Here is a 25,519-nt window from a genome sequence, read left to right as displayed (position 1 = left end):
TTGAGTCTTAAATCCTTGGATTCTTGAAATCTGAAATTTTGCTTTTCTGAGATTCAGAGTAATCCTAAAATTCAGAGATTCTGGAGCTCAAGAGTTTTAGGATTTTTCTGGGATTCTGGGATTCTGAGATGCTAGGATTCTTGAATTCTTGAATTCTGGGATTCTTGGATTTTTGGATTCTTGGATTCTTGAATTCTTGAATTCTTGAATTCTTGGATTCTTGGATTCTTGGATTCTTGGATTCTTGGATTCTTGGATTCTTGGATTCTTGGATTCTTGGATTCTTGGATTCTTGGATTCTTGGATTCTTGGATTCTTGGATTCTTGGATTCTTGGATTCTTGGATTCTTGGATTCTTGGATTCTTGGATTCTTGGATTCTTGGATTCTTGGATTCTTGGATTCTTGGATTCTTGGATTCTTGGATTCTTGGATTCTTGGATTCTTGGATTCTTGGATTCTTGGATTCTTGGATTCTTGGATTCTTGGATTCTTGGATTCTTGGATTCTTGGATTCTTGGATTCTTGGATTCTTGGATTCTTGGATTCTTGGATTCTTGGATTCTTGGATTCCTGGATTCTTGGATTCTTGGATTCTTGGATTCTTGGATTCTTGGATTCTTGGATTCTTGGATTCTTGGATTCTTGGATTCCTGGATTCTTGGATTCTTGGATTCTTGGATTCTTGGATTCTTGGATTCTTGGATTCTTGGATTCTTGGATTCTTGGATTCTTGGATTCTTGGATTCTTGGATTCTTGGATTCTTGGATTCTTGGATTCTTGGATTCTTGGATTCTTGGATTCTTGGATTCTTGGATTCTTGGATTCTTGGATTCTTGGATTCTTGGATTCTTGGATTCTTGGATTCTTGGATTCTTGGATTCTTGGATTCTTGGATTCTTGGATTCTTTGATTCTAGGATTCTTGGATTCTTTGATTCTTGGATTCTTGGATTCTTGGATTCTTGGATTCTTGGATTCTTGGATTCTTGGATTCTTGGATTCTTGGATTCTTGGATTCTTGGATTCTTGGATTTTTGAATTCTTGGATTTTTGAATTCTTGGATTCTTGGATTCTTGAATTCTTGGATTCTTGGATTCTTGGATTCTTGGATTCTTGGATTCTTGGATTCTTGGATTCTTGGATTCTTGGATTCTTGGATTCTTGGATTCTTGGATTCTTGGATTCTTGGATTCTTGGATTCTTGGATTCTTGGATTCTTGGATTCTTGGATTCTTGGATTCTTGGATTCTTGGATTCTTGGATTCTTGGATTCTTGGATTCTTGGATTCTTGGATTCTTGGATTCTTGGATTCTTGGATTCTTGGATTCTTGGATTCTTGGATTCTTGGATTCTTGGATTCTTGGATTCTTGGATTCTTGGATTCTTGGATTCTTGGATTCTTGGATTCTTGGATTCTTGGATTCTTGAATTCTTGGATTCTTGGATTCTTGGATTCTTGGATTCTTGGATTCTTGGATTCTTGGATTCTTGGATTCTTGGATTCTTGGATCTTGGATTCTTGGATTCTTGGATTCTTGGATTCTTGGATTCTTGGATTCTTGGATTCTTGGATTCTTGGATTCTTGGATTCTTGGATTCTTGGATTCTTGGATTCTTGAATTCTTGAATTCTTGGATTCTTGGATTCTTGGATTCTTGGATTCTTGGATTCTTGGATTCTTGGATTCTTGGATTCTTGGATTCTTGGATTCTTGGATTCTTGGATTCTTGGATTCTTGGATTTTTGAATTCTTGGATTCTTGGATTCTTGGATTCTTGGATTCTTGAATTCTTGGATTCTTGGACGTCTCACTTTTCCGAACATTATCTTCACCTTCTTGCTCTATCATTCTTGGATTCTTGGATTCTTGGATTCTTAGATTCTTGGATTCTTGGATTCTTGGATTCTTGGATTCTTGGATTCTTGGATTCTTGGATTCTTGGATTCTTGGATTCTTGGATTCTTGGATTCTTGGATTCTTGGATTCTTGGATTCTTGGATTCTTGGATTCTTGGATTCTTGGATTCTTGGATTCTTGGATTCTTGGATTCTTGGATTCTTGGATTCTTGGATTCTTGGATTCTTGGATTCTTGGATTCTTGGATTCTTGGATTCTTGGATTCTTGGATTCTTGGATTCTTGGATTCTTGGATTCTTGGATTCTTGGATTCTTGGATTCTTGGATTCTTGGATTCTTGGATTCTTGGATTCTTGGATTCTTGGATTCTTGGATTCTTGGATTCTTGGATTCTTGGATTCTTGGATTCTTGGATTCTTGGATTCTTGGATTCTTGGATTCTTGGATTCTTGGATTCTTGGGTTCTTGGATAGTTGGATTATTGGACTTTTTGGTGCTTGAAGTGCTTGGAGAGGAATCCTGAAATTCAGAGATTCTGGAGCTCAAGAGTTTTAGGATTCAGAGATACTGGAATCCTACTCTATTTCCAACTTACTACTTCATACTCTAGACATTTTACTCTCTTTTCTTTACTTTCTACTCTCATCTTTCTACTTTTTACTCTCTGCTCTCTACTCTCTAATCTCTATTCTCTATTCCCTATTCTCTGTTCTTTAGTCTCTATTATCTATTCTCTGTTATCTATTATCTATTATATATTATCTACTTTCTACTTTCTACTCTCTACTCTCTACTCACTACTCACTACTCTCTGCTCTCTGCTCTCTACTCTCTACTCTCTACTCTCTACTCTCTACTCTCTACTCTCTACTCTCTACTTTCTACTCTCTACTCTCTACTCTCTACTTTCTACTCTCTACTCTCTACTCTTTACTCTCTATTCTCTACTATCTATTCTTTACTCTCTACTCTCTACTCTCTACTCTCTACTCTCGACTCTCTACTCTCTACTCTCTACTCTCGACTCTCTACTCTCTACTCTCTACTCTCTACTCTCTACTCTCTACTCTCTACTCTCTACTCTCTACTCTCTACTCTCTACTCTCTACTCTCTACTCTCTACTCTCTACTATCTACTCTCTACTCGCGACTCTCGACTCCCTGCTCTCTACTCCCTCCGGTCGATTCTCTGCTCACTATTATGTATTTTCAATTCTTCTATGTAAAATAAATTCAAATAAATCCAGTACCTTCATTTGATTTCTAGGTATAAGTACATTTTCACAATGTACGTTGACAATACAACATAGATATATGATCTTGCGAAACGTTTCGTCTACGTCTCGTCAGTTCATAACAATTTACGTTGAACTGATAAGTCCCCTAGCATTTCAACATAAAAAACTAAGATTCCAGAATCGATTCGAGGAAGACGTGAACGAATTGATTTGGTTTGAAATTATTCATTATTCATTCGATTTTTTTAACGATTGGTTGAGCAAATTTATTTAACCGTACAGATCGAAAACCGAACAAGTCTAAATTCGGTAACTGATCGAAAATGTCTTCTAGAATAATCTTTTATTCATTACAGAGTTGATTCGATCCTTCACTCACCGTCTGATGAATTGCTGACATCAAACAACCCAGCGCGGTTTTGGGTTAAGCAAACTTCGATAACCGAACAGGCGATTCGAGAATTTTGTAGCAAATTTCGATGCTCGTCTAATATTGCTTATCTCGTTCATCAATTCAGCGTAACCGAAATGTCTATCGATATCAATCAACCGATGTTGTTCGTCGTCGTGTGTGGGCGTGGGCGTAGGTGTCTGTGAAAGTTTGAATTGACATACGACGGAAGGCACAATGCTAAAGAAATTTCACAAATGGGAAATTGCAGTGAATCGGACGATTGGCTAATTGGCGGTTCTTGTTTTCGATCCTTGTCTTCCGTCAACCTCGTTTACCGATGATGAAATCAATTTGCTCAAGTTACAAACACTGTTTTAATACTGCCAAAAGCGCTCTGTTCCTGTTCGACCAATGGCAAAAGAATGTAAGATGACTTGTCGGTTTTCGTCTGCTTGTTCGCGGGGGGGTTGATAACTGATTACGTCAGTCGATTGTTTTAGAATCGCCGTTTAGTCAGTTGGGGTGGTGTACGGAATTTTATGATGAATTTTCGTTGGTTTTCTTCTAAACCAGAATACGTCAAATATCTTGTTCTTTTTTTATTTATTTATTTGTTTGTTTCATCTTAGAATCATCAGTGCATAGCCAGTTTATTTTGAAATGCTAATGCCACCTCGTTGATTCAACAAAACATGTTCTTCTTTTCAATTCTTTTTTTATGTTACATTTCTCTATTTAATTTTTTCCTATTGTTATCTACAATAGCTACTGATAAAACAAACAACCATCGCTGAGAAGTAATTTGAAAGGCAACCAACCATCTCAAGCTGTAGTTTCTGGGCCAAAAATATACCTTTCACCAAGCGGAAATACCATCAGCACTTTCCCAAGGATGGCGAAACGCAAACCGCACAAACATGTCACAAACACAAAATTATACAGATAAGCACTTCGGCTGGTGGTGACCGCACTCTACTCTACTGAAAATAGCCTGTCGAGAGCCGACGGTTGGATGCACTGCGTTCACAAGCCACCTCTACCACCTCTCGACTGGCGACCGACCGACCCCCCAAGTATTAGATTATTGACAGTCGGCCAAAATTGACCGCATCGTTGCGTCGCGATTATCGAACTGGTCAACAAATGCGAGTCTTTGTCATTCAAATTTATGCCTTTTTTTCTCTCAACGGTTGAATGCGAAATTGTTTTCGTTTCTGTGTACGAAATTTGACCCCCAAAAAAAAACTCAGGCCCTCACACGCCGTGCATTGTTTATACGTGCGCCCCGACTGGAGCCAAGTGCCAAGGTCACGCTATTTTTACACCTCTCTTACCGGTAGATAATACCAGAGCCGATGTTAGTCGAGTTATTTTGATTTGTTTTGGTGAAATATTTTTAGAATTTGTTGCGTAGCTTCTACGGTTGTTGAGTTGGACTATGCATATCTCAATTCAGGTTGGTTTCCCATAAGTTTCGAAAATAAGTATTTTAATCGTACTTTTTTGAGTACTAAAATTTAAATAATTTGTAACATTATTTTCATCTCTGCAATAAGAAAACTATCTCTGTTTCAGAATTAAATAGTGAAAAGAGTAAGACTAGTGAAAATAGTGGAAATAGTAAACATAATAACAATAGTAAAAATTGTAGAAATAATAAAAAATAAATAAAAGGAAAAATAGTGGAGTTAAATGTGTAAAAAAAAAACAATAAAAATAGTTCGAATAGAAACAGCAAAAAAGTAATAAAAGTAAAAATTATACAGATAGTGAAAAGTTTAGAAAAAGTTAAAAAGTTACTATAATAATAATAGCAAAAACAGATAAAAACAATACGAATAGCATAAATATTGAAAATAATAAAAAAAAATAGTAGAAGTAGTAGAGGTAGTAAAATAAACAAGAAAAGCAAAAGAAGTGAACATTATAAAAATAGGGAAAGTAATAAATATAGAAATAGTAAAACTAGGTATGATTATGAAAATTATAGCAACGGTTGAAACTGCAAAGATAGAAACAACAGTAAAATAGTAAAAATGGTAAGTATAGTAAAAAGAGCACAATGAGAAAAAAATACCGATAGGTATATTGGGAGATATAGTATAAATTGTAAAAATGGTAGAAATAGTAAAATTTTGGAAAATTCTGAAAATTGCAATAATTGCAAAAATAGTGGAAAGCGTAAAAAACAAAAATTAAAATTAGAAAAATTAATAACAAATGATGTACATAATTAAAATGATAGATACAGAAAGAGTAAAAAACAAAAATGGTAAAACTGGTAAAATTGTACCAAAAGTGAAAACATATGAGGAATACTAATAAAAGTGACAATATAAAAATATTAAACAAAGTAAAAATAGTTAGAATAGAAAAAAAACATTGAGGGGAAAGGGTATAGCGTGATGGGTAAGTCGATGCCTTTCATGCAGCCCGCCTGGGTTCGATTCCCAACCCCGCAAATAGGGTCAGAAAGTTTTTCTGGCCCGAAGAGGCGAATGACATTAATGGTAAAGCCTCTATAATCGAAACAAAAAAAAAAAAAAAAAAAAAAACATTGAAAATAGTAATATTATCAGAAATAAAAATGAGAGTAAAAATAGTTGAAATTCTAAAAATAGTAGAAATAGCAAAAATTGCAAAACTTGTAAAAATAGTGAAAATAGTAAACATATCAAAATGAAATAATAATACCAAAAAATTTATGACTAGCGAAAAGAACAAATCTAGTAAAACTATCAAAAATAATAAAATATTAAGGAGAGTAAAATCAGGAAAAATAGTAAAAGAATTGAAAATATCAAAAATACTAAAAACGTTAAATTAGCATAAATAATAATAATTGTGAAAATAATAGAAACAGTAAAAATATCCAAAATTGTTGAAATAGTTGGAACTCCAACAAGTGTAGCAACATTAAAAAAGTAAAATATAGTAGAAATAGCAAAAAAATGCACAAATAGAAGAAATATTTAGGAAATTTGACAAGAAAATACAAAAAACAATCAAACTGAAAAAACACACATATGTATTAAGCATGAGCACTAGAAAAATAACAAAGTAACAAAAATATTAAAATTAGCAAAAATAATTATATGGGTTAAAATTTTATAACTGGTGAAGAGAAAAATAGTAGAATTTTTGAAAACAGTAAATATATATTAAAAATGAAAAAAGGATTGATAATGGAAAAAGTAAATATAGTTAAAAAAATTAAAATAGCAATAACAGTAAAAAAAGTATAAATAGTAAAAAGAGAAAAAATAGCAAAAAAAGTGAAAACAGCAAAAATCGTAAAAGTAGTAAAACGTTAGTAAAAAAAAATATATAGTAACAATAGCAAAAATAGTAAAAAATGTAAAAATATTCCAATTACTGAAAATAGTAAAAATAGTAACAATAGCAAAGTTAGTAAAAATAGTAAAAATGGCAAAAATAGCACAAATAGTGGAAATAGAAAAAATAGTAAAAATAATACAAATAATAATAACAGTAAAATAGTAAGAATTGTTAAAATGATTAAAATGTTGAAAATAATAAAAATAGTTAAATAGTAAGAATTGTAAAAATAGTTCAAACAGTAAAAAATAATAAAAACAGTGAAAATGCAATTGCAAAATAGTTCAAATAGTAAAAATATCAAATATAGTAGAGAATTTTTAATTATAAAAATATTAAAAAGTAAAATTAGTTAAGAAAGTATTAATAGAAAATATATATTTTTATTATTTTAAAAATAGTAAAATTGCAAAAATGACAGAATTAAACATGCTAAAATATAAACAACAAAAACATTAAATATTGTAAAAGTTGTAGATATAAAAAAATGGGAAAAAATAGTTTGGAAAATAAAAATAGATAAAACAGCACAAATAACAAAAAAAGATTAAAAAATATACGAATAGCTTAAGTACTAAGAGTAAATAAAAGAGTAAAATAATAAAAGTAGTAAAAATAGTAAGAATAGTAAAACTAGTGAAAATAAAACTAAATAGTAAAAATAATATATATAGTACAAATGATATAAACGATAGAATCTTATAAAAATAGTGAAAATTATAAAAAAAGTTGAGACTTTAAAGATTTTAACGTCAGTAAAATATTAAAAATGGCCACAACAGCAAAAATACAAATAAGTATATTAAGAAAAATAGTATAAATAGTAAAAACTGTGAAAATAAAAAATAATTAAAATTCTGAATATTGCAAAAGTTGTAAAAATAGTAGAAATCGTAGAAAAAGAAAAGTAATCATACAATAAAACTAATTAAAACTTGTAAACATATTGAAAAACATAAAAAAGTAAACATAGTTATAGTAATAAAAATAGAGAAAATAAAAATAGCACAAAGTCAAAATAGTTCAAATTGTGCGAATAGTGAAAATGTAAAAATAACAGAAGTAAAAATGCTAAAATATAAACATTAAAAACAATAAAAATTGTAAAAGTTGTAGACATAGTAAAAATAAAAAATAGAAAAAATAGTTAGGAAAATAAAAACACAAAAAAATAGAATAAATAACAAATAAGATAAAAAAAATGTACGAATAGATTAAATACTAAGAATAAATAAAAAAGTAATAATAAATAATAAAAGTAGTAGGAATAGTAAAACTAGTGAAAACAAAACAAAATAGTAAAAAAAATAAATATAGAACAAATTATAAAAATAACAGATACATTAAATCTAATAAAAATTGTGAAAATTCTGCAAATACTTGAAACTTAAAAAAAATAGTATAAATAGTAAAATCTGCGAAACAAAAAAAAATTGAAAGTTTCGAATATTGCAGCTGTGAAAATAGTAGAAATCGTGAAAAAAAGACTAGTAGTCATATAATAAATTTAATAAAAAATTGTAAACACATTGAAGAAATTAAAAATAGTGAATATGGTGAAAATAATGAGAATAGTTAAAATAAAAAGAGCACAGAGTCAAAATAGTTAAAATTGTGGAAATTGTAACAATATTTGAAATAGTAAAAATTGTAAAAATAGTAAAAATAATAAAAATAGTAAAAACAACAGTAATAATAATTAAAATAGTAAACATGGTAAAATAGCAAAAATGACAGAAGTAAAAAAATTAAAAATGAACATTCAACAGTGAAAATTGTTCAAGTTATAGAAATAGTAAAAAAAAATAGAGAAAAAAGTTTGAATACTAAAAATACAAAAAACAGTAAAAATAGCAAGCAAGATAAAAATTGTACGAATAGCACAAATACTACGAATAAGTAAAATAGTAAACCGATAAAAGCAGTAAAAAAGCAAGAATAGTGAAAGTAGTGAAAAACAATAATAATAGTAAAATAATAAATATAGTAAAAATGATGAAAATAGTAGAAATAGTAAATCTAATAAAAATTGCAAAAATTAAAGAAATAAACATATTAAAAATTGTTAACATATTGAAAAAATTAAAAATAGTGAAAATAATGAAAATATTATTAACTATCGGAAAGAAGTTTTGTTTTTCTTCAAAAACGGGTTCGTCCGTTCCGTCATAACGAAGACATTTTGCCTAGATGATTTCGCAGAAATTTGGCTTATTTTTCAACCGCCATTATTGCGTCACCGACGCAAATTATTGCATTGAAGTATATTTCACCGAAGGCCACTTCACCGAATATCTTTTCTTTTGGATCAATTTCCGCCAGACATAGCTAGTAACTTTGAAAAATGTAGCAGTTCTTCCTCTTTATCTGGTAATTATCCTTCCAGAATGATTGAGCTTTCATTCAAAATAGACGTATCACGGAAGCTCACCATTTTCCCATAATGAAATCTGTTCCCAGCACTGCGAAGTCATTCGCAATAGCATCTCGCCGGACTCTCGTTTCATCCAATGACTGAATTCAATTTATGAAGAAATTTGAGTTTAAAAAAAATAGCATTTTCCCCACTATCACTTTCAGCTGTTTTTTATCCAAACTGAAAGTGAAACTTCCAGCTTGAACATTTCTTCGCCACCGACGGCTGCTTCTACTGGTGGCAAATCATTTCATTTTCAATGATCAAAGGCGCCCCAGGAAGGAAATCCGTATAGTTCATGACTATTGGTTCCACCCACCGGACCCCCCGCTCACACTCCCAGCCGAAATGACTGCCCGCCACGATCAATTGCGAACCGCTCCTCCCAGCATCATCGCGCAACGTATGATTTGGACGTCCGCCAGACTGGCTTCTGTTGTTGGCTTGTGGCTGCTGCAGGCTAGCCTAACGACAGGGCGCACTTCCCGAGCATGATGAGTATTGACCCAGATTTTTCTCCTCTTAGTACTACACTGGTACATAGTACTCTGTACTCCGTGGGAGGGTCTGTGAGTGTGTGTGATGGTATTAGGCACTAGGAAGGAAAGTTGTAAAGTACGGGGTCAGCGTAGGAGAAAAGGGAAACATCACTGAATAATACTGCTGGCGTCATTCATTCATTCAACGACGAGTTGCCGGTAATTCGGCAGGCTTTGAGAAGACGAAAAAAATTATTTTCTAGGAGACTGAAGGAGGCAGACTTACTGAGCTTAGGGGCTAGGGATCACTTCCGTATTCAAATCACGTTTTGCATTTGAGATAAATGAGAATCATGTCAACTTAAATTGTTTTGCTCTCAATGATATTTGGCTGTGAGAAAGCCTTTAAAGAAAAATTGATGAAAATAATGGACTTAAATCATAGTTAGAACCAACTCAAATTCTATCAATTCCACAACCCCAACCCGAAGCACGTCCGCATACTCTGCAAGTACACACAACAACAGGGTAGAAAAGGGCAAACCGATTGCCTTTCACGCAGCTTAGCTGAATTCCACTTCGAACCCCACCACCACTTTGGGGCAGACGATTTTTTTTATCTGATTCAAGAATCCAAAGCCTTTTTTAAAAACAAAGCAATACAAAAAACCGGACACTCCTCTTCCCGGACGATTGACAACAGATGGGGTGAAAATCGATGATCCCATCATAAAATCGCATCTGCTGGATGCGTGCCGGAAAGGTTCAGGTAATTACAGTGCACATACCGCGCAAGTGGCAATACACGTGTTTTGCCGGCTGATGAATCAATATGATGATTCTGCGGGGGATCGAACCGTGGGCGTGGGAGGTGGTACCCATTGAGCTCTGAATCGTGATGAGCCGCGTGTGCCATGCGATTCTCTACTATATCGGATAAGAGTTTATTGCTGGAAAATATGGTCGCAGTTCAGGTGTTCAAGTGCTTTATAACGGATCCCTGACGCATCCAATATTGAATTTATTTTTTCTGTCGACATTTGGACGGATAACGAAGCTTTCCAGTGGACGTTTCTGGCAGTTTCATTGCATCAGTGGATTTAGGCTGGTTTGAGTTATGGAGACTTTTTTGGTAAAATACGAATTGAGAATTGAGTGCTCTATCACCGAAGTGGCGAAATGTATATCTGTCAAAGTGGAATGTAGTAGAATTAGAACATTGTACAAGGATCAAAAGTCAAAAGAGAGTTCAAAATCTTAAACGCATCGAATTTCGATTCGCCGCAATACAAAAAGTCAGAAAGAACAGTGACAATACGTAGCGAATCTAAATTGAGGAAACCGGGGCGAAAACGGCAACTCGCAATAATTCGAACACTAAATCTAACATCCTATCGGCTAAGCCCTTTTCGCGGATCCGAGCACATTAGCTACAATCAGTTTATTTGACATGCCATCCACTCATTTGAATCTTAGCAGTCGGTGAGTGCGAAAGTGTCAATTTTTTCGGCAAAAGTAAAATTTTCTTGTTCCTGAGTTTTTAGGTTGTATAATATATTCCCTGGAATAAATCATGTTCGGTGAGTGTTTTAGCCAAATAACATACGTGATTTTTTTTTCCCTGAGCCGTGACAGTGAATTAAATTATGAATGAAACGTTTTTTATTCACTTTAGATTTGTTCTTAACTCTAAAGCAATTCCATTTTATTTAACATTTTTTCTGATCATTTTCCATATTTCTTCAATGAAATCAGTCATTTTAAGACGAAATCAAAAGCAGTCATTTTTACCCCGGTCTTCCCTACAAGCACACAGTAAATGGATCTGCCTCCTTCTCTCCTCTTCATCCTCCTTTTTTTTCATTATAGCTTTTGTTCAGAACGCGTCCCAATAATTCGCTAAATTTTGTTGATTTGATGAACAAAAAAAAATCACAGTTCGTGCTCGCATCTCATCCGACACAGTCGGAAATTGCTTACGGTCGAGACGATAGAAACAAAGACAATACAGTGTAGTGTAGTAACAATAGAATGTACGAAATGGGAAAATACGATTTAACAAAGCCTGAAACTTGGCCTATAAGACCAAATTCAATTTGGATTGATTTCAAGCGCTGCAAAGTTAGACCAGCAGCAACCGAAATTGAAATCTTGCTTAAGGAACGAATGCGTCTAAACGTTAATGATGTAAATGAGATTCAATTCAACAAGGCGCCCAACTGTGTGTACATTATGTTTAAACGTGGTCACCGTAACAAAATGTGACAATGAAAAAGTGACACACTACAAGACAAAGTTAAGTAATAATTTCATATCGGTTACCGTATTCGTTATGATGCAACAAAGAAATACAATAACAGTGTCGGTTGAAAACTTCCGTACAATATCCCTGACAATAATATGAAATCAATAAGTAGAATAATCTAAAAATGCCTCTATACGCAGAGTACATGTGGGAAGCAAACTTGTTTCGTATTGGGTAGTACATTCTCTGTACCAGAGAGAATATTTCTACACTTTTTCACGGCAGTGCATACATGGAAAAACATATGCCAATGGCTACCATTATGACCAGGGAATGAAATATTCAATAAATTTAAAAAAAAACTGTGTCACGTACAACGAAATTGCAAAACGGGTGAAAGTGCACCACACCAGTGTCAAAAATATTATAGAGAAGCTCGATAAGACCCTTTCCATGAAGGATTTGCCCCGATCCGGTAGGAAAACGGGTCCCAGCCAGCCCGGCTGGGGCTTAAAAGTGGTTGAGTACATCAGGAAAAACCCATCGGCGTCGACGCGGGATTTGGCCAAGCAGTTCAACACCAGCATCGGGATGATTCAACGGATCAAAGTTCGGAACTCCCTGAAAACGTACAAGAAACAGAAGGTGCCGAAAAAGTCCCTGGTACAGCAAGTTCAGGCCAAAACAAGAGCGCGAAAACTGTATAACCGGATTCTACAGAATAAAGACGGATGCATCCTGATCGACGACGAAACCTACGCCAAGGAAGACTCTCGAGCGCTGCCCGGACCGCAATATTATACGAAATCGGTGTACCACGGACACCACGGTGGCGATTGGAAAGTTTGGGCAGAAGGTGTTTGTCTGGCAAGCAATTTGTACCTGTGGTTATACGCCCGTATTTCAAGCAAACGTGTAAATTTACATGTTTTAACACTTAAAAGTATGGGGATGGGTATAGCGTGATGGGATAGTCGATGCCTTTCACGCAGCCCGCCTGGGTTCGATTCTCAACCCCGCACATAGGGTCAGAAAGATTTTCTGGTCCGAAGAGGCGAATGACCTAAGATGTTAAAGCCTCTATAATTGAAACAAAAAAACACTTAAAAGTATGTCAGAATGATTTAAATATAACTTATATTTATTGTCAAATTGAGTTATTTTTTATGCTCATATATGTCGGTCTCAGAAGACGTAAATTTACACGATTTTTTCTAGGTGTGTATGATAAATGATTTTCTAAAGCCCATTGTTCGTGAATATGGTTTCAATGGTTACTGGTTTCAACCGGACAGTGCAACGTGCCATACAGCTCGACTAACAATCGATTTGTTACGCCCGTTGTTCCCCGGACGAGTCATACCGGACTTTTTCATGGGGCTGATCGAAATCCAAGGTATAAGCGCTGATAAGCCAAAAACCATAGCTCAACTCAAAGGCAACATGCGACGTGAAATCACCACCATATCGACCGATACATTGGCCAAAACGATGGAAAACGCCGAAAAAAGGGTCGATTTTGTACTTAAGGCAATTACGCGATGTAACTTTCAAAAAAAGTTGTAACATATCTCCTTAAACCAAAATAAATTATAATCGAAATGAAAAGAAAATAAAAATGTTTTTTTTTAATATTTTGTTCAGCAAAAAAAATGCTTTCACAAATGGTCCACACTGTATGATGAAATTATGCATACTGACAAGTCAAACACGTAAATAATATGCTTTAAATTTAAAACTATATAAATTTTAAAATTATACGTGTTCAATCAAGTTATCTTCCGAAAAGTGTTTCATTACAACTGCACAGTGGGTTCAATTGACAGCTCAGTTCCAAGGTTTTTTATGCAGCATTTTTTACGCGGATTTCCGAAGTTACGCGATTTTCTTGTTTTATCTTAGAAATGCATGAAACGCTGAGGTCTGGTGTTATCCCGAAAGTTTTTTTAAGTTAACTCTCTGACATTTTCGGTTTTTTCTGCAAAACAATGTTTTTTTTCTCAAAATAATATTTTCTAGATAACACCAGATCTCAAAAAACATTCGATTCCAGAAATCTGAAAATTCCTATGTTCCCAAGTAGATTTATAAACAAATTTTTTTGGGATGTACATGGACATGGACATTTCATGCATTTTTACGATATTTGACATCAAAAAATTTTAGCTTGAGCGGTTTTTTATGCGGATTTTCAAAGTTACGCGAATTCCTGAAGTTACGCGTTTTTTTGTGCGGTTTTTTTAGCGCTGTTTTTTTACGCGGTACGTATCTCTTGCGTAAAAAGATACCTCAATGTATGTCTTTCGTTGGGTTTGAAACACAGTTAAGAACCAAAGTCCTGGCATTACATTCCTTTGGTGGAATTTGGCCCTTCTGTTTCAACAGACTTCGCAGCCGATACATAGCGTACAGAATCATTGCATGTCTAGTACTACCTTCGAACTGACACTAAGAACCCTTTCAGGTCGGGACTCGAACATAGGACAACTGGCTTGTAAGACTACAATTAAGCTAACTGGAATATGCTTTTGGGTCTTGAAGTAAATTAACAGAGTTTGATTACATATTTTTCATTCAACGGTTTTTCCACCCATTTAGCATTCTTACTGTCAGTATAATCGTAGTACCAGCCATGCAAAGGCTGGTCGCGAAGTCTGTGGAAACAGAAGATCAAAAGAAATGTAACACCAATTTATGTATACCGCACCAAAAAAAATACTTGTCTTTTGAACCAATTTCGTTTCCATCCAATAAATTGAAGAATATTCCGTTGCAAATTAGCTAGGCAATTGATGATTAGGTGGCATCCCTGTTGAGTTGTAAGGCATTGTCATTGTCCATATATACCAACAACATGTGACCGAGCGTTGTCGTGATGAAAAGGTACGGGTTCATGGTCTCATAAATCAGGCACTGCTACCTGTAGTCAACAGTAATTTTTTTCTGTAAAATACTGGAAACTTATTTCAAAACTCGAAATTCATGCTGGAATGATTGTTAATTTTTAGTCGAACTTCTATTAAACGGGATAGGACATGAAGGAAACTTCTTGATTACCAGTCATCTTCTTCAGCATTAAAATGATTAAATCTGTGTCATTGGCCAAATGCTTTTCTGCTTGCTAGAAGTAATCACAAAAATAGTTTTTAGACCACTAGTTCTCCGGTCAGTCAAACTTTGTGGGTTGTTAGGAGTTCGAATGAATCCGGTCCGTTTTCTGGGGTCAAGGATGTATTTATTTCAAAACAAAAAGAATTTAAAGAATAATAAAAGTATCGTCCATCGGTAGTTTACTACATTCTCCCACCTCCCAGGCAATTCTCGAATTCCGTATCGAAAAAATGTTTCGTCTTTTTGAGGTGATCCAAGTTTTAAGCCAATTTTCGTAAACCGTAAATTCAGATCGTGCTGCATCCGTCGAAATAACCAGTAATCAGAAATAGCAATGCCAGGAGAATACAGCGGTTGCGCTAGAATGTCCTACTAGAGCGTTTCCAAATATTTTTTCACGACTTCAGCGGCATGAGGCCGAGCGTTGTCATGCAGGAAATTAACTTTATCATGTCTTTACTTGTACGAGATTCCGACCGTTCTTCTCGTAATGTACGGTTCGAACACATCAATTGCAGCCCGTTATAGTCCCCATCGACTGGTTGTAGCAACTCATAGTACAAAACACCCTTTTGGTCCCACCAGATGCAGAAACATGATCTTCGAATCGGGAATATTCGGTTTTGATATTGATGTTGAGGTCGATGGCAACAATTCACCGGGCATAGCTTAATATTTTTCTTCTTCCTTCTAGGATACCCATTTTTCATCCCCAGTAACAATTAGATGTGAAAACCCCAACTGCCTTCCTTATAAATCAGCTGATCGCAAGTGAAAAATCTTCTTTCAATGTCTCCCGGTTTCAATTCATAAGGCACCCAACTGCCTTGCTTTTGTATCATTCCCATGGATTTTAATCGTACAGAAACTGATTGTTGAATCACTTCCAATGATTCTGCAAGCTTCTCTTGTGTTTGACTCGGATCTTCGTCAATTAATGCCTCCAACTGTTTGTCTTCGATTTTTTTTTTGGTTGTTCAGACTTCAACATTTCGTACATGATTTATCAGTTGAAGCATTGTCACCATAAACATCCACTAGCATTTGATGGAATTCAGCTGTAGTTTTCTTCCAATTAGAAAAGAAAATACTGCTTAGTTAACACAAAATCGCTCATAAATAAAACAGTGAAAAACAAGGTTTTTTTCGAAAAAAAAATCGAAGCAATATAAACTGAAAATTAATGACAGATGTCTAACTATTTGAAACTACCGAAAACAGCTGTTACGTTTAAATATTCATCTTTTGAAAACGGACCGAACTAATTTGTACTTGGTGTGAAAACCGATTCGAAACTTCGCTTCGAAGATAAATAATTCTCATTCGACAATCCTGTTTAATGTTTCAATCAAATCCGAAGAAACATATGTCACTTGGGAAAATCGGTGCCAGCACCGCACGCGGTCTCACAGGCCGTTAAGAATGTGCGCATGAATCACACCACCTCTCCTTCGCTTCGCTAGCAGCTTCCTTCCTTTCAGCACTTGACGTGCACCCGCGTATTCAAACACTACTCTGTGCCCCGTTGTTGTTGGTGGTGGTGGTGGTTACCGGATGACGACGGCGACAACGATGGCATTGCACGCGGCAGAATTAGCTTCACTATGTCGTGTATAGGCCAGGCCGCAAGAATTTCCATTGTTCTCGACTCCCAATGCGGTTGTGGGGTGGTTTGAGACCTTAATTGGTAGGTGCATTCTTACAGAGTGCTTACCTCTTACACAGTCGAGAACCCGAAACACGATGGCTGGCTCGGTGTGCGATGGTAACCCGCGGCTTCGCAGCTCGATCCGACAAGACAAATTAATGTGCGAAAAAAGTGATCGCAAAAATTCCTTTCCGCTACGCGAGCCTGCCTCGCTCGCTCGCTCACTCGGGCTGTGGGTCAAGTGAGGGTGGAAGGGGGATGGGTTTAGCCGGTACCGGGTGTCGTATCTAAGTATCTAAGAACACCGATTCCTAGGCACGAGCGGAGGAGAGCGCATTAATAGCGCGGTTAACCTTGGTGCCTTCCGATGCCGCGATGACGCTTACTTTGACAAAAGCGAACCCATCGGTGACGAAGACCACGGTTTTCAGCGCCATCGAAACCCCGCGCAGATCGTGATCGTGCGCAGTGCGTTCTTCAGAGCGGCACCTTAGCTGCTTGCGCGCACATACCTTGCAATCGCCAAACGACGACGACGACGACGGGTGACGGGCGGTGGGGATGGTGCACGGTGCAAGAAAAATGCAAAGTGCACTACCGCGCTACGGTGCATAAACCACGCAAAGGCCAAACTATGAATCGTAATGACAGAAGAAGAGAGAAAAAAAACTTTCAAGATTTCGCTAAATTCACCCGAAAGCGACCTTCACAAAAATGCGCTGCCGTGAAATGCGTTTGGATGAGTGCTTCTCGCGTGGTCGTTCAGCGAAACGAAACAAGACATCAAGCATGAGAAGGCAAGCTGCAAACATGTTACCAAAAAAAAAAACTTTGCGCCAGTTTGCTTCAGCGAGCATTTTCGAATTTGTTTTGCTGTGCGATGTCTTCATCGTTTGACACCAGAAAAAATGAAAGAAAAAACCGACTGATTCCGGGATAAAAATCTACATAATCAAGGTCAAATTCAAATGATGTGTCACCAGAAAAAAATGGTGCGGAAAATGGAATCATTTAGACAACAGGAAAATAAAGTCTAATTTATTCTAAAAATAACAAAAAATTGATTGAAATATCACTGGAATGGAAATTAGATGACTGGGTTTGGGCGAAACGGAAGAATCGACGAGGAGCTTCTGAACCGTGAGATGAAACTACCGAGCACAGTAGCAATTTTTGGTTTCACTAAACGTTTAAGTTTTGTGTCCAAACAATAAAAAAAGACGACAATTTAGAAGTTATTTCATTTCTTAAAAGCAAGTAGATGCTCTTACTCTTTCGTTTTTACTTGCGCGCTTTCGCGTTTTACAACAGGCGCAATACTAAAGGGTGCTACGATAAAAAAAAATATTCAACTTGAATTTGACACATAGTTTTCATCGTGCTTCAAAACACAGCACACCTTTTATTCTATTGATGTGTGTGTGTGACATCCTGCCTATTGTTTGGTTTCAATATTCAATCTCCAGTTGTGAAATGGCATCGAAGCAAGAGGAAGGAACGTTCAAAATTAGGCTCGTACATTGCGAATATCCGAGCTACTCGCACTTTAAGCGGCCGAAGTTGTTGAATGTGACAAAATACAGCCGTCATACAGCCCGAAAGACTGGATCGAAAAAAACAAGAAATCTGGAGGCCGCAAACCGTCGAAAAAGTGACCAGCTGTTTTGAGCGGACAACAAGTCTACAACCGTGCATCGAGATCAAATATTTGACTATCCTTTCATACGTTTCGAACGTAAACTAGTAACGACTTATTGTTGGTCGTCTTACAATGTGATCATTGATGAACATGAACTTAACGAGACACCTCTAGCCGATGATGACGCAAATAGGTGAATAATTTGTTGCTAATTAGTTACGGAAATTTTGAACTTGTTTCTATTTTATTTAGTTCTTTGAGCAAAGTTCATATGAAGTTAACTTAGCAAAGCCATGGTATTACATTCCTGGAATGGCATTTGACCTTCTGTTTCAACAGACTTCGCAGCCAATTCAAAGTGTACAGAGTACCATTGCATGGCTTGTGATACGATTCTACTGACACTACGAATCCTTCCAGGTCGGGGCTCGAACATACGACAACTGGTTTGTAAGACCAGTGCCTTATGCATTGAACCCGGGACTAGGTTAACTAGGCACCTCTTCTAAATAAGCTAGAAAGCAAATCGAAACCCAGTGGATAATTTGTTGCTCGTTTGTTGATAATTAGTTACAGTGATTTAGAATTTGTTACTTATTTTTATTTATCTTTTCGGTTAAAATTTATTATTTCGAATTTTAAAATAAGCTTGTAAACTAATTGAAACCAAGTGGGTAATTTGTTGCTTATTAGTTAATAATTAATTACAGTGGTTTTGAATTTGTTGTTCAATTTTGCTTCCGAATACTTCGTTAACTTCATATAAGTTCATAAGCGAAGTACTCGAAAAAAATTTAAAAAAAGAGCAGCAAAATACCATAACTAATTAGCAACAAACTATTCATGGGGTTTCGTTTCGTTTTTAAGCTTATTTAGGGAGGGGTGCTTCGTTAACTTTATATGAACTTAGTGCAGTGAAAAATTTAAAAAAAATGTACTATGAAATCAAAAGTAGTGTAAGCAACTAATAAGCAACAAGTTATAAACTACTCACAGCTCGCTTTCACATCTCATCCAAGTCAGTCGATAAAACAAAACCGCTTACGTTCGGGACGGAAGAAACCAAGTACAGTATTGTGTAGTGAACAATAGAACGACCTCGACATGAGTAAACCAAACGAACAAAAGCTACCGCCGACACGAAAGAATACAATTGTTGTTGACTTCAGGCAGTGCAAAATTCGACCTTCGATACGAGAACTTGAAGGTTTGCTTAGGGAGCAAATGCATCTTGACATTAAACGTGTGCATTTACTTCAATTCAATAAGACAAATAATGTTATTTACATCCAGTTTTATAAAAAGTTGGATGCAAATCAATTCGCAAAAGACAATAACAATGTGCACTATGTGGAGCACGAGAACATTAAGTACAAAATTCCAGTATATATGGAAAAAAGTGCTATAGAAGTGCGTGTGCATGATCTTTCCTCAAGCGTCACCGATTCTTATATTCGCAAAACTATGTCCCAATACGGAAAGATTCTCTCTATCAAAAAAGAAAAGTGGAAGAATTTTTTCCCCGGTATTCTAAATGGCGTACGTTTATAACGCATACACTTGAAGAGGCCTTTACCTTCTTATGTGATTTTTGGTCAAGATACAAGAATTCCATGCAAATCACTTGCAACCTATGACAATCAGGCCACATGTCAATATTGCCAAAAAACTGTTTACTACGGTAAGCCATGTGATAAACTGGACCAGGAGACAACTACACCAAAGGACAACGGTGCTTCCTTTACACCAACCCCAAGCAACCCCAGTACACCTGTGACAGCCACCAACAACAATGAAGCCACCAACTCTTCAACGAATCCATCATCATTCCCTATAGAACAAAGTACACCAGGTGCAGTTAACAACTTACCCTCCAACCAACCAGCAATTGCAACCAATGTACAACAAGGTGCATCAACAGCAACTAGCAACGAAAAGAAGACGGAAATCGACAACAATACCATCGATGCGGCAATGGATGACGAGACGAACCACGAACGAAATGCCCCTCAATCCTCGCAGGAGGGAAATGGAAGCTCCTCTCCCCCTAGAAAAAGGGTGACAACGAGATCCAAATTAAAAAAAAATTATTAAAAAAATCGGCTCAATCGGCCACGTAAAGCTTGTACGCAAATAGTCCTGAATAAAAATATCTTTTTAAATAAAAAAAAAGTTATAAACAACGATTTTTTCAAGCTTTTTTAGGAAAGGTGCTTCGTTAACTTCATATGAACATAACGAAGTACTCAAAAAACATAAGGAACAAATTCAAAATTACCGTAACTTATGAGCAACTTATTAGCAACAAATTATGAACATAGTGCAGCACTTAAAAATTTTAAAAACAATGAGCGATAATTTCAAAACTACTGTAAGCAACTAATAAGCAACAAGTTATAAGATTTTGTTAAGCTTGATTAGGAGGGGAGCTTCGTTAACTTCATATGAATTTAGTGGTATACTCAAAAAATGAGCAACAAATTCAAAATTACCGTAGCTAATTAGCAACTAATAAGCAACAAATTATGAACATAGAGCAGCACTTGAAAAATTTTAAAAAATTGAGCGATAAACTCAAAATTACTGTAAGCAACAAGTTATAAACTACGATTTTTTAAGCTTTATTAGGAAGGGTGGTTTGTTATCTTCATATGAATTTAGCGAAATACTCAAAAAATGAGCAACAAATTCAAAATTACCGTAACTAATTAGCAACTTATTATCCACTCGGTGTCGATTTGTTTTCAATCTTATTTGGAGAGTGGTGCTTAGTGCAGTACTTCAAAAAAAAATTAAAAAATTGTGCAATAAATTCAAAACTTCTGTAAGCAACTGATAAGCAACAAGTTATAATCTAAGATTTTTTTCAGGCTTAATTACCTTCATGTGAATTTAGCGAAGTACTCAAAAAATCTAAATTATCGTAACTAATTAGCAACTAATAAGTAACAAATTATCCGCTGGATATCGATTTGCTTTCAAGCTTATTTGGCAGGGGTGTTTCGTCAACTTTACATGAACCTAATGAAGTAAAAAAGAGCAACAAATTCAAAACTACCGAACCCATTATTATTCGCCTATTTGCGTTATCATCGGCGGTTTTTTTTATTTGTGCAAATAGCAAATATTTTGTTTAGATTTTTTTCACTTTTCGCCTTCGCCGCATCAGTGCTTAAAGTAGTTTAAATTGAATTGTCATGGCCAACCAGCAGTAATAAATCGTCATTCGTTTACGTCCGAGACGTCCGAATGGATATTGAACCTTGAAGCAATTTCTTAAAATGATTACATAGGTAGTGTAAACTTTGCGTTTGCTTAGCGGTTTGAATTAATTAACATGAAGAAATCGAAATAAAATTTGTGCTTTTTGCACGAACAAAAAACCCTAAATTCAATTTTCTGGACATAAAAATTCAACGGCAGCTGACGGCAGTCATAGAGATGTTCCAACACATTGAACTATCCAAGTTGAAAGAATAATAAATCTTGTGACAGGCCGTCCTCGGGCTTTAAAGAACGACATTTACATCGCAACCAGAACCCTAAATCAGGAAATTTGTGTACAAAAGTGTGTGAAAAATCATCTCTTTTTTGTACTCAAAGCAACACAATAGTCCCGTTCTGTTTTGGTTGGAATTGGCACCTTGCCATTACGAAAAAACATCTCGAGAAATCATTATTTTTGCGATTTTTTTCCAGAATTATCGTTCAACAAAATAAATTCAATTTTTTTGCATGATAAAAAGCATCATTCGTCACACATTTTGTATTTTTTTCATGGAAAAATATTGAGAAATAAGTTGGTGAAGAGATATTTTTGAGGACGCCACCTAAAATTCATGATTTGCGGTGCCCACTGTATCTCAGCGCAGACTAAGCAGAAGTGAACAAATGAACGCAGCATAGTTAGAGTAGAAGTTTTTCTACACCCTAACGTTTCTGTTTGATTTTTTTAATATTTTTTTTTTTATTTTTGGTGGTTGTTCAAAGAAAAAACTACGATTTCTCACGAAAAAATCCGCCATTTTGTAGCTGTAAAACCTCCCCAAAGTAACAAACAACGAAAAGGAAAACGTTGGGGTCTGAATTTTTATCTGTAGAAAATGTGTACAAAATTTGAAAAGAATTGGTTCAGTAGTTTTTGAATGACGATGGACACGGACTTTCAAAACCTACTTTCGAGAAAAACGCGTTTAAAGTTTTTTATTACTACAGACAGTCCGTAAGGCTCAACATATTCAAAAAGCCATATTTTTTCTATTATAATTTATTATAATGAATAATTTCAAGAATTTTTTGTCAAGTTTTGAAGTCAATCGAAGTGCTTGTGCGCCGAGCTCTTTTTTCTTCGCAGAATGAGATAGCCGTAAATAAAGGTTCATAACTTCCAGTGTTTCGTTCCAATAGGCTTGAAAATTTCACAGCATATTCTTGATATGTTTTACTACAAGAAAATATAAAGAAAATATGAAATGATTTTTCAAAAGTGTTAGACCCTACCCGCCATGTCTACATGTCTTTTGGGACGAAATTGACATTTTTAGTAGTATACCATTCTACCGTTGATTTCGAGTAGTGGCAAGAAGCAAGATCTGGCCAGAAGACAACAGGATCCTTGTAGCTTCGAATCATGGGTAGAAGTCGTTTTTGCAAACATTCCTTGATGCATATTTCGCTGTTCATTGAGGCAGTGGTGATGAAGGGTTTCGGAATCCTACCGCTGCTACAAATTGCTTTTCAGACCATAGCTTTCTTACCAAATTTGTCAACTTCAACCGATGTCTCGGACTAGTTTAACACTTGCCCATCTCTCACCGTATAATATTGTGGTCCCGGCAAGAATTTGCAATCGAGTTTCACGTAGGTTTCGTCGTCCATGATTATGCAGTTCAAATTTCCAGCAAGAATCGTATTGTACAGCTTTCGAACCCTCGGCCTGATCGATGCTTCTTGTTTCGGACTACGTTTTGGTTGTTTCTGCTTCTGATAGGTTTGAAGATTCAAACGTTCTTTAGCACGAAGAATATTTGACTTCGAAGTGCTCACTTTTTTGGCCATATCCCGAACTGAAACCTCCTTCTTTTGCTAGAACGCCTTCAGTATACGTTTATCCAACTGAGGGTTAGCAGGACCTTTTTGCCGACCCGTTTCCGGTTTATCCTCAAAGGTGTTATCCTCACAGAAAGCTCCTTCCATTTTTGCTATCTTTCTCAGTGACAGTCCGCGTTCTGTGCACAATTTGTACACAATTTTTCTACGTTGTTCTGCTGAAAGTCCACGCATTTCCAAACAAACTAATGAAAACGAATAAACAACTGCACAAGTGGTTAGAGAAGAGTATAAACAACAGGATGCAGCCGTAAAAATTGACAGATTCTGAACCATTGCGAAATGGCAGCGGTTTCTGGGACAGTCTTTATTATTAGCTACGATGCATTTCATTCAACTTAGCAAAAAAAAACTTAAGTTAAACAACTTTGCGCTACCATAGACATAAAAAGGGGAAGCTTTCATGCTTCTGAAAGTATCCTAAGAAAAAAAAAGTTCCTACTTCGAAAGCCACGTTCTGCCTGTGCAATGCAAAAAAAAAGTTCGTAGACACACGCATAACCGATCTCTGCAATCTCACGTACGCGCCCCAGTGGCAGTTTGTCACAACACAACACATTCGTATCGTTTTTTATCGTTGTTTCGGTTCATCCTTTTCCCGGGCACGAAGCAACGGATTTCGCGAAAAACGCGATTGTTAGTAAGTTTGTGAAATTGTTTGTACGTTTTTGTTTTACGTTTTAGTGCAACGATGTCTCGCTGGAAACGAATGGTACCGGGGGGATCTGCCGCTATCTTTCTTCAGTCTTATATTCAATGTTTCTACGAATGGCACGTTTTACGCACTGAAATGCGCTATGAAATGTTTCTCAAAATGTTTACTCCTTTTGGCTACGTTTGGGAGAAGGTCTACGTGCGATCAGAGGTTAAGCTGAGAGGTTTTTTGCTATATATGTGCTGCTACCACAAACATTTTTTTGAGTTCGCAGCGAATTATGCTGTTTGTGCTTGCTTCTACAAGACTGTTGTTCAAGTTTAATGAGTGGCAAAAAAAATCGCACTGAAATCGACAAAAGGTGTCAAAGTTGTCACTGTACATCAACTGAGTTCATTACGCCATGCTGGCACCCTTAAGCGGAAATAGATCCACAATATAATCTCACATATTGCTACCCAGCTGGAGCTAGAAGAAAAATTTGTTTGGTGGGGTTCTAATTTGATTTCATCACATGGGCGATACTGAATGAACCATATAAGCTTTGCACAGTCTGAAAATGTACAGAGCTAATGCTTGTTCAATTGGGGCTCCATTTGAGTTGTTTTCCAATACATTCCTAAGAGATTCTAGTCCATATTAAGAGGTGGCTTATAAAAAAAATAATATGCTTGAAATTGACATTTTTACACTAAGCATCCAACCTCCAAAACCAGGGGTTTGATCCGAATGAAAATTGGAAAATTCTTATGGCATCTTAAGACCTTTCAGTAGAATCTAAGTTGGTGAAAATTAGTTCAGTCATCTCTGAGAAAATCAAGTGCATATTCACAAAAAAAAATCATACTGTTATGCCACATATTTCACCCCTCTAACTGCAACATTGACGAATTTTTATTTTATTTGATGTTTAAAACAACCGGTCCACCGAAAAACTATAAAAAATAAAGATCAGGGATGTTTTAGGTATTATCGAGAAGGTTTACATTTTTTTTAAATATTATGATATGTATTTTATCATACTTCAGATTTTCGTCCCACTCTGTATTTTTCGTAATAAATAAATAATTTTTGAATACGTTAAAGTGCTTCAATTTCATATGAAAAATATGAACGACGACCACAGCATTTGATCAACAAAAATAACAATGTATCATGCGTTTCCATTGAAGCTCTTTTAAAAGGAAACCAATGATGCTTAGTTCTGATAGTTAGGCGACATTCGTTTCCTTCTAATAGAACTGTAATGGTTGAATGTTATTGTTTTCAAGATAAATTCAGAAAATATGGATTTTCACTTCTAAAATAAATGAAATCGAAGCTCTTTAACGCGTTCAATTTATTCTATTTATTTATTACTAAAAAATCCAGATTACCATAATCG

The 25,519-nt window shown here is 35.6% G+C and overlaps 1 protein-coding gene across 4 annotated transcripts in view; it reads right to left on the bottom strand.

The window, feature by feature from the left end:
* Positions 1 to 25,519, bottom strand: part of LOC131436117 (terminal nucleotidyltransferase 5C) — a 255,864-nt gene that overhangs the window by 143,426 nt on the left and 86,919 nt on the right. The window lies entirely within an intron of this gene.

Source organism: Malaya genurostris, chromosome 3 (genome assembly GCF_030247185.1).
Source record: "Malaya genurostris strain Urasoe2022 chromosome 3, Malgen_1.1, whole genome shotgun sequence".
Taxonomy (NCBI): Eukaryota; Metazoa; Arthropoda; class Insecta; order Diptera; family Culicidae; genus Malaya; species Malaya genurostris.
This window is presented reverse-complemented; position numbering and strand designations above follow the sequence as displayed.